We start from the raw sequence: 16,630 nt of genomic DNA on the forward strand, positions 1-16,630 counted from the left end.
GGATTAAGTAAAAGCTTTGATGAATTTGATAAGGTTGTTAGAGTAGTAGAAAGGATTTTTGAATGATGAATTTTGATAAGAAATGTTGATAATATTTGTTGTAAAGCAACAAATTAGATCTAAGGATTTGTAGTAGACTTTGAACCCTAATGGATTAGGCTCTTGTCAAATTGATTCAGATGGAAGAGAAATGTGTCATAAATGGTTTTCAATTGCAGAATTATAATCAATTTAACTTTTATTTCTTGAAGATCTTCAAAGTTAGTTGGTACTTGTTTGCATGGAATGTTTTAGCTTCAGTTAGCCACTATTGCTAAGAATACATGTAGACCTATAGAAGAATTTTGGACAGATCTGTTATATGGGATGTGTTTATCAAATTCTCATGAATTATGCAAGTATTTGAGGATTTTATATGAGAATTAGAATGAAACTAAAATAATCCTCATATAGTGTTTCCCAGTCTTGAATCATCCCTTGGTATATCCACCCTAGTTTTGCAGAACCTAAAGAGTAGAAAACCACCCTTGGTTTTGTTGAAGTTGGGTTCAAATGGTTTACACATATAATTGTTAATAGGAATTGGCTAATCCTTAGATTGTGTGAGTGATGTCATTTTGGTATTGAGCATTTTGTTGCTTAGTAGTTTATTTTTTAAAACACCAACAAAATGGTGACTCTGCTGGGGAGTTGTCCAACACATCTGTGAAAAGTACTACAATTTTTTGGTTATGTTGTGTATGTGTGTGTTAGATTATCTAAGTTTTTCCCATGGTTATAAGGGAATATTTTAGTGGCAAACCTTGAGAATTTAAAGAGAGAATAGCCCAAGTACCACAACCACACACTGACATATCTAGCCTATCCAAGTGTCTTATCTAATGAGCAAAGAATTGCAGTCTTATGATCTCAGTGATTGGTCTATTTGTGTCAGATATTTCTATTTCTATTTGTGTTTTTTTCCTTGGATTCAGGAATAATTGTCTTTGTGTATTTTCATAAGAATAGGGTGCTAACTCAGTCAAGGTTTTGAAGCTAATGCTTATTTTAACAAAAGGTGAATATGGCTAACAAGAGAAAGAACACAAGAGCTTACATGAGAGCCAATTCTGATGTATCAATGTACACTGATTTACCCCAAGGTGGTAGGAAGAACCAAAATAAGAAAAAGAATGATCCAAATCCCACTTGGAAACCCATAGGTAGTGTATCCGTCAATTCCTATTATCAACCAGTATTAGGGAGAGAGTCTTCTTCACTTAGTTTTGAATTTGAAACCACAAGACTCTTAGGAGGCAGTTTCAGTACCCCAGTACCAGATGAAAGAGCATATCAAGATAAAGATATGGCTCATGTGGGAAATGCTTCACCAAGGCTAGATCTCATATCAGATATGAATTGTAGGCTAGGATTTAGGAGTTCATTTGATGATCCTTTTAATCCCAGAGCAACCCCATACGTGGAGCCCAATCTTATAGATTTGGGTGATCCTACTGATTCAAAGGCTACTTCTATAGACCCTAAAGAAGTGCAATCTGAGATAGGAGTTCTTAAGAAATGGATTGCTAAGGAAGAAGCTAAACACATCTGTCTTGAAAAAGAGAAGGAGCAAGCCACCTTGGATGCCATAATAGAAAGAGATGCTCTGTTGAGAAGAATGGATACCTTGAAGGAGTAGAATAAAATGTTAGAAGACAAAACTATGACTCTCCATACTAATGTTTTTGGAGACATAGATAGTTTGAGAGCTAAAGTTCAAGAACAAGAACAATGCCTAAATCAAAAGTGAGAACCAGTTATTGCTCAAGTCCAAGACTATAAACCTATTTAGGTAAATCATGTAGAACCCACTATAAAAGCTATAGATAAAGGGAAAGGTAAAGCCATAGGAATCCAAATAAATGAACCTCTAGCTCTACCAAGAAAATCTGTAAACCCTCCCATGTCAAAATTATATTTAGATCTGGAAAAAGTTAGAAAAGAGAAGGAAGAACTTGCAAAAGAACTTGAGAAGGTGGAAAATGAAGCTCAAGCTGGAAAAACTAGGAGAAAAATCCAGTTCCTTAAGACCAATTTTGCATTAGCCTCATGGCCAAATTTATCCCTCCCAACTCTAGCTTCTATACCTCTCTCTTGACCAATAGTCTCAGTTCAAGGAATATCTCAGTCTACTCCTGCCTCATCATCTACCACTTATACTCAAGCCCCTATTGTCCAACTTCAACAGTGCCAAAATGTTCCTCTAAACCAAGCTAATATAGCAAGTACCTCAAATGTTCCTAGTTTCTAGAAGAAACCTATATACATGGAAAAGTATAGACAAATATCATTTGTAGATATTCTTGGTGCTCCACATCCCATATCTTTTGATTTGAGAGATAAAGTGGCTAATTTTTCTAGAAATAATGTTGTTACTGGTGAAGAACATTTGAGAGTTTTCATAGACATGTTGAATGATTATGAAGTTGAACATGAAGATGTGGTCATGAAGTTGTTTGTTTATTCATTAACTGAGGATGCAAGGGATTGGTTTAGAAGGTTACCTGATGACAGTATTACCTCTTGGAGTGACCTAGAAAATTTGTTGAAGGAGCAATATGGAGACTACACTAATGTAGGATTCATGTTAAATGAATTCAATAACATCAAGAAGAATCCTAATGAGTCCACATTTGATTTCAATGTTAGATTCTAGAAAGGTATGTATGAACTATTTCAAGTTATGAGGTCGAATGAGGATGTTTGTCTCATGACATATTTTAATGCTTTTGATAGAAAAATGGCTTATCAATTGAGGGATAAGGATCCCAAAACTTTATGGGATGCCTATAAAGTTGTAGTAAATATAGAAAACAATAGGAAAGCATCTGGTAAAATGGGTAGGAGAGATGACCCAAAGCTTTTCAATCCTCGAAATAATAACAAAAGGGAGGGTGATAAAACTCCTATAGGAAAGAAGCCAAAAGAACCTGCTATAGGCTAGGTGTTGGAATTGCTGAAGAAGATGAATCTCACTAATTTCAATAAGCTAAATTTTGTTGAGAGAACCCCTATGAATAATAGCAATTTTAATAGGAAACCTAGAATGCAAAATTACCCTTACACTACCCAGTGGAAAGATGGTAAGCCAGTTCCTGACCAAACACAAAATGTGAAGGATAAGGGTACTCCAGACCCCTTGCAAAGGAACACTATTAACATGAATTATGATGTACTATGGTGCATTGTATGTCAATCACCTCATTCTTTTGATTATTATGTTGTTGCTCAATCATTTTCCCTAGATCAAGGTTTGCAACTTGAAGAATAAAATGAAGAGAAAAGCCATGATGATATAAGTTGCAATATGGTAAGCATGTGTGATGATTTTATAGATTCTAGTTCTAAAGAACCTAAAAATGATATTACCAGTTAGAGGATTGCTTATCATTTACATCATCAGCAAGTGCTTTCGGATGATGAAGGTTATGAGGCAGATAAGGTATGTGTTATATCTTCTGATGTAGGTCACTTAAGCTTAAGAATGCCCTCCAAGGAGGAGATTGATAGAATTACAACAGAAATGATTTCCCAAATTCATAGTAACTACAATTTGAGAAATAGAATAGTAAACAATGATGCAGGAAAGCTATTTGGTGTATTCATCAAAGATATCACCAATAAGATGAATGATGAAAATAAGAAGGTCAATATAGATGTGCCTAAGATCAAAGACAACAAGGTTAAGAAGTGGGAACCAAAAAAGAAGGTTCAATTTCAAACAAATAAAACAAAAAAAGTAGTTGTGCAACAAAAGAAATCTAGATCTGATACTATCAAGCAAACAGTGGTGCCCACTATTTAAAAGACTTCAACCCTAGGTATTTTTGTAAAACCCACTATTGTTGAACCTGTCGATATGATATCCATGTTGTCCCAAATAACTATAAAAGTAACTTTGTCTAAAATTCTTAGAATTAAAGAGCATAAAAGAAAGGCTTTATCATGGTTGGGAGGGATAGGAAACAATAATACTGTTGTAGAACAAAGTGTTATCCAAAAAACCCCATTAGTAGCAGAGGATAGTGGTATCATATCCCAGATTCCTCAAATTTTTTTAGATGATTCCTCAGTGAAATTTATAGAAGATATTGACCCATTTTTCCTTAGTTTGATCATAAAAAGGAAGACCCTAAAAAATTTCATGATAGACTCAGGAGCTTCTAACACCATAATTCCTTTAAAAGTAAAGGAAGCCTTAGGGTTGAAAGTGGACACCAAGCAGGGTAGATTCAGAGGTATGGATGCTAGGGAAGTCCCAATGATAGGTACCATAAATGCCTTACCATTCAAATTAGCTACATATCCTGAAGTAGATTTAACCATGTTAGTCCTTGTAGTGGATATACCTCCACACTATGGAATGTTTCTTTCTCAAAAATGGAGTGTTTCTATGGGGGGTAGTTTGCAATGTGACTTAACCTATGCTACTTTTCACATCAGGGATAAAGCTATCAAGGTAAATAGAGAGCCAAGGGTTAGTCACATTTTAGGGGAAGAAATTGACAAAGATGCCACTTGCTTCTTAGATACTGGTGTGAATGCCTTTAGAGCTGAATTGATTATTCAAGAAGTTGAGAATTTGACTACTGTAATTGAACATGAAGTTGAATTTTGCATGAACTCACCAATATTATGGACAATGTTTTTTGATGGGGCTAGTTCTAAAGAGGGTGTAGGGGTAGGGGTAGTTTTTGTTTCTCCTAAGAAAAATACTTTTAGATACTCATTCACTTTGAAGTTTTCTTGCACAAATAACATAGCAGAATATGAGGCCTTGTTGCTAGGATTGAAAGTTTCTATACATCATGGAATTAAGAAATTGCATGTCATAGGGGATTCTGAACTAGTTATCGCCCAGATAAAAGAAACCTATGCATCCAATAATAGGAGATTGAAACAATATAGAAATGTAGTTTGGGATCAGATAGAATCTTTTGATGCATTTGGTATCTCATGGAGATATAGGACTCAAAATAAAATGGTAGATTTATTAGCAAATGTAGCAATCAAACCTAAGGAGATATCATTTGCAAGAATCTCCTTCAATACTTGATAACATTGAAAATTGGCAAGTCTTTGAAGATGACGGTGAGATTATAAATTTTTTGTTAATGAAGACATATACCAGGGTCAAGAAATGGATTGCAGTGATTTAATTAAAACTATAGATGGTAAGGAAACCATTTTTGGCTAGGAGATTATGCAATTGAAAACCAATAAGGTGCCTAAGGGGTTAGTGGTTTTGGAAAGTATTTTTGATAATTAGGATAGAGTAAAACCAGGAGTTAAAGACCCTAAGACTTAGGAATTAGAAGAGATAAACCTTGGTACTGATGAAGCTCCCAAAAGGGTTTATATTGGCTAAAATCTTCCTGTTGAAATTAGAAAGTCATTTATTGACTTGCTTAGGAAGTATAGACATGTTTTTGCATGGTCATATGATGACCTTAAGGCTTATAGGGAAGATTTGTTCCAACATGTCATGCCACTAAAGGATAATGTAAAACCTTTTGGATAGAAACAAAGACCAGTGAACCCTACCCTAGCTCCCAAAATGCAAGATGAATTGATGAAATTAAGGGATGGGGGGATAATCAAACCAATTAGACATTCCACCTGGGTTTCAAATTTGGTACCTGTCAAAAAGAAAAATGAAGACATAAGATTATGTGTAGATTTCAAGAATTTGAACATTGCATCCTTAAAGGATAATTATGGATTACCAAATATGGAAGCCATGTTGCAGCAACTAGTTTTGAGCTAATGTCAATGATGGATGGTTTCTCTAGGTACAATCAAGTTCTGGTAAAGGAAAATGAACAATTCAAAATAGCCTTCACAACCCCATGGGGAACCTATGTATATGTAAGGATGCCATTTGGCTTGATTAATGTAGGAGCTACTTTCCAAAGAGCTATGGATGTGGCATTTCATGATTATATCAAAAAATTTATGGTTGTATACTAGGATGATCTTATAGCCTATTCTAAGAAGGTTGAGGATCATTGTAGGCATTTGGAGAAATTTTTTATCAAAGCTCTGGAATATGGAGTATCCTTGAACCCAAAAAAATGTACAATTGGGGTGAGAGAAGGCAGATTACAAGGACATATAGTGTCTAAAGATGGGGTGAAAATAGATCCTAAGAGAGTAACAACTATTGATAAAGTCCCCAAGACAAAGAATGTAAATAGAATTCAATCCTTCTTTGGCCAAGTTAATTTTCTTAGAAGGTTTGTTACCAATTTTGCTGAAATTAGTAGACCTATCTCAAAGATGCTCAATAAGGGAGCTACTATAGATTGGAATGGTGAGCCTTCACAAGCATTCTAGGATATTAACTACAATAAAAAAATGCTCCAGTACTGAGAACTCTAGATTACACAAAGCCTATGCATATTTTTTCTTTTGCATCCTTTCACATTGTAGCCACAGTCTTATTGCAGAAAAATGAAGAAGGAGATGAACAACCCATTGCTTTTTTCAGTAAGTCACTACAGCCTACTGCATTGAAATATGAGATAAATGAAAAATAGTCATATGCTATAGAAAAGATATAAAGGCTTTAAATGCTATCTAGTAGGTTCTATTGTCATTGCCTTTGTACCCAGTGCAACTATGAAGGACATATTTTCTCAACAGGAAGTATCAGGCAGAAGGTGTAGATGGATTAATAGGATCCAAGAATTTAATATTGAAATATAGATAACTAAGTTGGTAAGAGGTCAAGGTTTGGCTAAACTCATGGCTGAATATAATTTGGATGCAAATTAGATAAATGTGGTAGTTGATGACCTCAGATCTAACTTATGTGACATGGATCATTGTAATTGGTACACTAATGTTATATATTACCTACAACAAATGGAAGCTCCTCCCCATTTTCCTAAAAATGAAAAGAGGAGTACTAAATTACAAGCCATTAGATACATAATTGTCCAAGGTAGTTTATGGTGGAGAAATTTTGAGGGAGTGTTGCTGAAGTGTATTGATCAAGAAAAAGAAAAAGAAGTCTTAAATGAAATGCATGCTAGAGTGTGTGGAGGACACTATATGGCCAAAACCACTACACATAAAGTAATGAGAGCTAGATTTTGGTGGCCATCTATTGTCAAGGATGCTCAAATTATGATTAGGAAATGTGACCCTTGTTAGAGGTTTGTTGGAAAACTAAAGTTCTTAGGTAATACTCCATTGAAGCCAGTGGAGGCCTAAGCACCCTTTGAACAATGGGGTATGGATTTCATAGGAGAGATTTTTCCCAAGTCTAGCATTGGCTATTCTTGGATTCTAGTGGCGATTGAATACTTTACAAAGTGGGTAGAGGCTACCCCCATAAGAAATGCAACAAGTAAACTTGTCAATAATTTCCTACTAAATAATATTATTTCTAGATTTGGTTTTCCTTAGAAAATTGTAACAAACAATGCAATGTGCTTTAGGTCTGAGGAATTCATCAAAAATTGTGATAAATATGGAATAACAAGATCATCATCTTCTCCTTATCATCCATAAGGAAATGAACAAGCTGAATCCAAAAATAAGAGCCTGTTAAAAGTTATTAAGAGAACCTTGGATGATAACAAGAAAGCATGGGATTCCAAGTTATAGTTAGCAATATGGGCTGATAGGGTAACTATGAAGAAAGCCATTGGTGTAGCTCTATTTGATATGGTGTATGGAATTCAAGCAAGAATGCCTCAGAACAACTTGGTAGGTTTGTATAACTACATTCAAATGTATGATGAGGATATCATTGATGATATGCAAGAAAGATTGGATGAACTAGTTGGGCTAACTAAGACCAGGAAAGAAGCATCAATCAGAAACCAAAAGTTGCAACTACAGGTTAAAGAACTCTATGATAAAAGGATAGTGAGCTAGAAATTTGAAAGTAGAGATTTGGTCCTCATGTGGAATGCCAAGATAGAAGGTAAATGAAAACATGGTAAGTTTGATCCCATATGGTTAGGTCCCTATCTGATTAATAACACATGGGGAGAATATTCTTATATTATCAAAGATCTATTAGGCAACATTCTTGAACTACTAGTTCATGGACAATTCTTGAAGAGGTATTTTTCTTGAAAAATAATTATTTTCTCCATGAACAGTAGTCTAGGTTTCCTTGTACATTCTGTATAATCTTTGTGTCTTCTGTACAGTCCCTGTATATTCTTCTGTTTTGTGTTCTTGCTCTCTCTAAGTTGTTAGTTTAAAGCTCAGGTGTGTGATCTACTTCTCCTAGAGATTTCTAAGTCCTCATTTGAATCCAAAGGATTCAATGTCCCTAGATAGAGCCACTATTGGTCTAATTTTTGCAAAATATTTTTCCCCATTTAAAAATAAAATTAGAATTGAATTTGTCAAGTGGAGAATAGGGTTTTTGTTTTAATCCTGCAAAATCTTTGTAGCATTTGAATTTTCTTGTCAAAGCCCTAGGTCTTGTTTCCTTTTAAATTTTTTGAGTGAAATTTTTTTAAAAGTATGTGAATATTCCCATCCTTTTCAAACTTTCTATGCCCTAAGTCTCCCCGTTTCTTTTCTGTTTCTCACCGTTTGATCCCTAAAAGATCTATGGTGATCGCTATCTCTCTATGAAAAGATGCAAGTGTTTTACCCTTAGTGACATAGCGACTACTGCTAAGTTGAAGAGCAGTGCCATCAAATGGAGATACAGTGATCAAAGATTATATTGCTTCAAAAATATTTTATCACATTTCTATGACAGACCTATCAGAACCTGAAAAGGCATTAGAACAATGAAGTACAAAAGGCATCAACATAAATCTTAATTTTTTTGATTAGTTACTTTGTCACTATCAAATAAATTGAGCACTTTTCCATTACCAACATGGCGACTTGACCAAAAATAATGGCTAGCAGTCACTTTTAAATTTTTTGGTGACCGTAAGTTTTCCAAGCTATGTGATGGACATGCAGTTTTATTGTTATGTCAGAAGCATTAATGAGGGTGCTTATGACTTCACATGCCTTTATCTTTTTGGCCCCAAATTTTGATGAGCCCCTAGAGGTTGCTATATCACTATCAGAGAATTTGTGTTTCTCATCATTAGCAACATAGTGCCCAGCCGAGAAATACACACACATGGGCCCTAAGAAGCATGGTAATATGGCCAAGTTTTAAAATATGAATTTAAATGCCAGTAGGGAAAGGTTTCCTCATGTCATCAATAATTGGACCCATGCCCTAATTCATGAAACATATGAAAGATTTTGATCGTCAGATCTATCTCAAATCTATGATCATCGCTATGTTGCTATGGTGAGTTGCACAAAGGTTACGAAAAGAAACATAGAAACAAGGGGCCCACCATATTTCTTTTAAGTAATGCATTAGATAGCTCCCACATGATCAATGCAAAATCAATGATGGTTGCTATCTTGCTATGGCAAGGTGCTCACTTTTTACGTATAGCGAGATAGTGACTTAGCAACATGTGTCCTCAAATTTTTGTGGGTCCAGTTCAAAAGTGCCAACAATGAAGGAAAGGTACACATGGAAAATTTTCATTTGGTTGACTACCAACCTATCAAGTGGAACATGAGTCATCTTTGCTTGCATCCCTAGATTGTAGGATTTTTTGAAAATCTACTGTGTGAATTTGAATGTAGGAGGTGATGCCACCCTGTGCATTTATGAGTAATGAAAGTTTCACATGTGAGAAAAAATAGAGTATAACATAGAAGATTTTCTTAATTCCACCTTACATAAAAAAAGATTCCAACAATTTTTAAGTGGAAGCAGTTATTGAGAAGACCGTGCTGAATTTGGTAAGACTGTGAAGCAGTTTGTTTGTAGAAAGATTGCAAAAATATTGAGAAGAACTAGAGCAAAATTCAAAGTAAGTATTTGCACTATAATCCTTGCATTGTTTCAATTTCTTTGAGAGTTAATTAAAAATGCCTCCAAAGCATAAGGTGTTTTCTGGTCAAGAGAACTATTTGGATAGGAATGTCCATGATGATTTTCTTGAACTGCTCCCTCATTCCACTATTGAAACTATAGAAGTTGAAAGGCTAACTTCATTAAACCCTAGGTTGAGAATAGCAGATGGGTTGTATGACAAAGGAAACTGGGTTGGGGATTCAATAACTTCATAGACTGGTATTGTTTTGTTCAAAAAATGGTTTTTAGAGAGGAACCTTTTTGCCCCACATGCCAATATCTGGAATTTTGATCTAGGGAAACCGGTGGTTCCCAGTGTTTTCATGGACTATGATCTTTTGGAAGCTATAGCTAAGAATTATGATCAATCCCTTAGAGTATTGAGTAGAACTGATGGTGAAATCTTGATTATAGTTAGCCAAGAAGAAATTGGGGAGGTTTTCAATTTAGGGCCTGTCACTGATTATCATGTGCCCATTGATTTGAAAGGATTAGAGAATGAATATATGTCTAAGAAAGATGCAGTTAGGCAAGGTGCACTGAGAGCACACATAGGTAGAATTAGAACAATGCCAGCAATAACAACATCCTCTAGGGAACCTTTAAAAAGGGCATATTTCAATTCCAGGGCTATAGAAATATGTAGGTCCCTATGCAAAGTTTTTGGGAGAGATGAAGAGGAGTTTATGCATGTTGATTTTATGTATACAATTACTTAGATTTCCTCTTTTGGTGTGGATATAATTTTTTATTTTTCTTCCTACTTAGCTAAGGAGATTCACATTGGATTGACTGGAATTGCTAAGGGTAAGGTGGAACAAACTTTTGGCCATTATTCTCTATTAATGCACATGTTCTTGTTCAAGGGAGTTACATATTTTGGTAAAGAAATGGAATTAGATAGAGAAGAGAATGGGAAAGCACTACCAGTTCAATTGTGGAGTGCAGATATGACTTGGGATGCAGAGAATGCTAGTTTTGTCAAGTTTGATAGGTATTTTGCTTCAAAGCTGAGATGCCTCCTATTAAGGGACAATCCTAGAATCCCCAAAATACTAATGGATCTCATTAGGCCTATGGACAATCCAAGTGGTTTAAAAGTTTCACATAATTGGGGAGATGTTATTCCATACTCTTTTTCTACTGTATTTAGAGTGTATGGTTTTAAAGGAAGCCCTCACGTACTACCCTACCAAGTGCCTTTGAAGGTAGGAGTTGCTGAAATATTGTGGTAGTTGGGAGGAGTGGAGGAAACCCTTCTATTGAAGAGACAAAAGGGGTCAATTTTTCCTACTTGCACAATGGGTCATCAATTTGTAATCACAAAATGGGGTTGGCTTTCTCTGCACAAGATTTTGGATCCTTATAAGATGGCTACTTCTCACCCTCATTTTTGTGGTTCTAAAGGTTTTTATCATTTGGCTTTGAGGCACATAATTAATCTTGGTAAAATCAAGCATGAATTTTATTTTCTTGAAGACTTAATAAGGAATGAGTACTCCTTGCAAGAGCAAGAGACTAGAAAAGAAAAGTGGAGAGTCTTTTCTAAAATTTTGGATTTCATTCACTGTTTTGATCCAGATTATAGTCCTTTGGATGATGCAGTTACAAATGTAGATAACATGAGAAAACTTATCAATAATTTTCCTAAAATAATAGAGGCAATGAATGAGAAGAAGCAATTCTTTATTAGGTTCTACCTAGATAAGGCCAAGGAAGTAATGGGAAGATTGGGTTTTACTCCCAATATAAGTGCAGGTCAATTGACTATCCAAAAAAGGCTAGGGTATACTATTATTCAAAATAAAAGGAATACTATGGACAAAGGAAAACAAATAATTGAGTCCACTAGTAATGTTTTGGAAGAGAGGCCTTCTGAGCCCTCCCTTAAGAGGAGAAAAATAATAAGAGAGGAGGATCCTCACGTTGAGGAGTATTCACCTTCATAGAACCCTTTGAGAATTGAGGAGGAGCAACTCACTAATAATAAAATTGAAAAAAATGGGTCACAAGGGGGATTTTTTGTTACCCAAGTAGAGATTGATGAAGGGAACCCCCAAGAGCCTCTTGTGCCAAGCTTTGAGTTGACTGTAGCCAATTTCAGGGGAAGGGAATTGGATCCTATTTTGGAATAAGCCAGACAGCAATTGGAGAGTTTTTGATACCTCACATGTACAGGCAACCCAAATGAATGTAGATTATTCTCAATTTTCCTTGGCTACTGCAAAAAGGGAAGAAAAGGAAATGATTGATTTATAGAGAAAATATGAGGTAGTTGTGAATGCCTACAATAAAGAGGTAAAAAAGAGAGTTGAGCTTTATAACAAGCTATTGGGAAAATCCACCAGGCCTAGAATAACATACCCTCATCCCCCAGTTGAACCCTTCAAATCTACCCCCCTCATAGAAATACTAGATACACCCCAAAAGCCACAGTACTACACTGCTAAGGACTTTGAAAAAGAAAAGTGTAAACTATGGGCCTTACATGTAGAGTTGGAGTCAAAATATAAAGATAAATTATGAAAAGCTCTCACATATTTTGGGGAAAAAGTTGAATGGCCACTAATTCATGATTACTTGGCCAGGGTGATTAGTATCTGGGAGGAGTTAAAAGCCAATGATGAGGTTCTAAAGCCTATCTGAATAAATGGGTAAGAAGGGAGAAAGAAATGACATTTTTGTTTTTTCTATCATAAGGAATTCTTATGATCAAATTGAAAAAACCTTTGACATTGTTTATGATCTTGCTAATTTTGACAATAAAAGGATTTATTTACAGAGAATAATAGTAGGCTACTTGAACAAGTACAAGAGCCAAAATTTTAGTTTGTTTCCTCATGCCCTAGATAAAAATAATAATTTGAAAAGTAAAGATGAATGGGTGAAGGAACTTGATGATATTTTTTGTTTAAGGATGAATAGAATTGTAAATGAAATAGGGCATGCATGGTGGGCTACCACAAGGTAAGAAATGGTGAAGGCCCAAATATTTTTTGATTTTTTAAAATAGGAATTTGTTGCTATTGATAACAAAGCTGAGTATGTGTTAAAAAGATAGAAGGATATTTTGCAGTTCAATTGGCCAGATGATACATTGTTTGACAAGTGGATGGCAGAAATAGCTCCTAGTGAATAGTTTGATGAAGATGAAACTGATAGTGATGAGGTGCAGGGTGACAAGATCCAAATTATTGACACTATCACTACACAAGCCCAGTAGGAAGAAGAAGAAAAAAATAATTAGTCACTTTTAGTTGTAGGCTTAGGCCCACATGATGCTAATACAACTGAAGAAGAGAAAAAAGTAGAAATTACTCCCACCATACAAGATAAAGATGGTGAAAACCCATAGGTGGAGATTAATGTGAAATCATCAGAACAAACTTTGTCATTGGCTAGCTTGGTAGTTACATACGAAGAGGGATCAAAATAGTAGCCAACTCAGCAACATTAGAAGATGTGACAGAAGCTAACCCACTAAAAACAATGTTTTGAATTGGAAATCTTCTATTACCCACATTTTTGTCATTTTTTGATAGGTGAATGTAATTATCTCTTGTAAATTACACCTATCATTTTCTCTTAGCATGAATCTTGTTGCATCTCACACTATATAAGTGAGATTCTAGGGCTAGAGAAAGGGTCTAATTTCTATTATTTCTAGGTGATATACTTAGTTTATTCTCGATCCAATATTTGAGAAAATTTTATGATGTATTTTCTCTGTTAGTTTTTGAGAATACATGAATATGGAATGATCTCTATGTTTATTCTTAAGGTCATTTTGAGTTCACTACAAATGCATACAATTTTAAAAGAAAATGAATACAAATTATGAGCTATCCCCATATCAGTTCTTTCTAAATTTTGTCTCCTTTTGATTACTTGGTCATCTTGATATTGTATGAGTAAAGGCTTGTGCAATTGAATGCAATCTAGTCAGGTTGTATATCTATTCATCACTACTATTAGTTCAATGGATTAAGTAAAAGCTTTGATGAATTTGATAAGGTTTATAGAGTAGTAGAAAGGATTTTTGAATGATGAATTTTGAAAAGAATTGCTTATAATATTTGTGGTGAGGCAACAAATTAGATCTAAGGATTTGTAGTAGACTCTGAACCCTAATGGATTAGGCACTGGTCAAATTGATTCAGCTGGAAGAGAAATGTGTTATAAATGGTTTTCAAATATAGAATTATAATCAATTTTACTTTTATTTCTTGAAGATCTTCAAAGTTGGCTGGTACTTGTTTGCATGGAATGTTTTAGCTTCAGTTAGCCACTATTGCTGAGAACACGTACAGACCTATAGAACGATTTTGGCTAGATCTATTATATGGGATGTGTTTATCAAATTTTCATGAATTATGCAAGTATTTGAGGATTTGAGATGAGAATTATAATGAAACTAAAATAATCCTCATACAGTGTTTCCCAGTCTTGAATCATCCCTTGGTATACCCACCCTAGTTTTGTAGAGCCGAAAGAGTACAAAAACACCCTTGGTTTTGTTGAAGTTGGGTCCAAATGGTTTGCACATATAATTGTTAATAGGAATTGTTAAACATGCTCAAGATGTTCTTCCTTAGTCTTACTGAATATTAGAAATAGTCCAAATAAATAATCACCAACTTACCCTAAAATCTCTTAAGCACTTCATTCATCAACCTCATGAAAGTACTAGGTGCATTAGTCAAATTGAAAGGAATTACCAACCACTCATACAAGCTATCTTTTGTCTTGAAATAAGTATTCCATTCATCACCTTCTCTAATTTTGATATAATAATAACCACTCTTCAAATCAATCTTGCTAAAATACTTTACTTCACTCAAACAATCTTTCATGTTATCCATCCTTGGAATAACAAACCTATATTTCATTGTGATCTTTTTAATAACTCTGGAATCAATATAAATTATCTATTTTCCATTCCTTTTAGGTTCTAATACAACAAGTACATCACATGCACTCAAACTTTCTTTGATAAAATCTTTCTAAAACAACTCATACACTTGTCTATTAATTTCTTCATTCTTTGTAGGTGTCAATCTATATGGATCTTTATTTGAAAAACTAGCTCTAGGATTTAGGTCCATACAATGACTTATTCCTCTTATTGGTGGTGACCCATTAGGTATATCCTATGCAATAATTTTCTTATACTCATTCAACAATCTTTCAATTTCTACTAGCACTTGGGAAATACTACTATCTTTTTTTGTCACTCAATTACTACTAACCTCTATCATTCAGTCATCACTATTTTTCATCACTCAGTTATGACTAGTATAACCTGGTCTTCTAGGAATTATGGAAAAATAGATTTGATTCTTCTTTCTTTCCTTTTCAAATTGCTTCCCATTGACCACACAAACTTGAACAATAGTAAAATTAACCTTATCTAGATATTCAATCAAAGCAAGCAATACTTTCTTTCTCTCATTCATCCAAAGAGTATATTGATTCAATCTTCAATCATGTATAGCATATCTATCATATTTCCAAGGTCCACCCAAAAGAATGTGAGAACAATCCATAGACATAACATCACATAGAACTTCATCAAAGTAATTTCCAATCTTGAACTTCACAACACATTGTTCAATTACCAATATCGTATGCTCATCCTTGATCCATGAAAAATGATAAGGTTTAAGATTCTTTAGCCTTTGCAACTACAACTTTGTAACAAACTCCTCTGATGTCAAAGTTGCAATTTATCATCACAACATCTAACCTAGTTTTATCATCACTCACATCATCATGTGTTGCATAGTTGAATAAATCAGGTCATAAGCTAGAATTTAAAAATAGAAAGGTCAATATATTTGATGATGAAGGTAATCTAATTGGAGCATGAATGATGAAGGTAATTAATCTATGAATGCAAATAAAAGGTAACATATTTTATCTTGATCCAACTATTGAGACATGCTTATTTTTTAAAATTGAGGATGTATGGTTATGGCATAAATTTTTTTGTCATGTGAACTTTGACAACATGGAGAAAGTTAGTAGAAAGAAAAGACTAAGAGGCCTACCAAATCTGAAAAAACAAAAGAATTCTATGCATAAAGAATGTCAACTTGATAAGATGCCAACGTCTATTTTATATATATAGAAAATCAAACACTTCAAATGATATCCTAGAAAGTGTGCATATAGATCTGTGTGGTCCTTTTGGTGTTAATAGTTACTATGGTGATAAATATTTAATATTATTTGTTGATGGCTACTCAAGAAAGATGAGTGTTATGTTAATGAAGGTGAAATCACATGTTTTTGATATGTTAAAATTGGTATTAAGCTAGTTGATAAGGAAACTAGTAAACCCTTGAAATGTATAAGATTTGATAAAGGTAGCAAGTTTATGTTTGATGAGTTCACTAACTCTTGTGCTAAGAATGATATTAAAAGATAGTTATTTGCACCAAGGACACCACAAAAAAATGAGATTGCTGAAAGGAGAAATAGATGACTTATGGATTATGCAAGGACATTAATGATTGAAAAGGATATTTCTCAAATATTCTAGAGATAAGCAACTATCACTATTGTCCATAATCTCAATCGAATTTAATTGAACAAAGGAACATTAAAAACACCCTACAAGCTCTAGTATGGTCACACACCTAATGTAAGTTATTTTAAAATATTTGGAAGTAGGTG

Source organism: Cupressus sempervirens, chromosome 8 (assembly GCF_028749045.1).
Source record: "Cupressus sempervirens isolate cs-2001-9-10 chromosome 8, ASM2874904v1, whole genome shotgun sequence".
Taxonomy (NCBI): domain Eukaryota; kingdom Viridiplantae; phylum Streptophyta; class Pinopsida; order Cupressales; family Cupressaceae; genus Cupressus; species Cupressus sempervirens.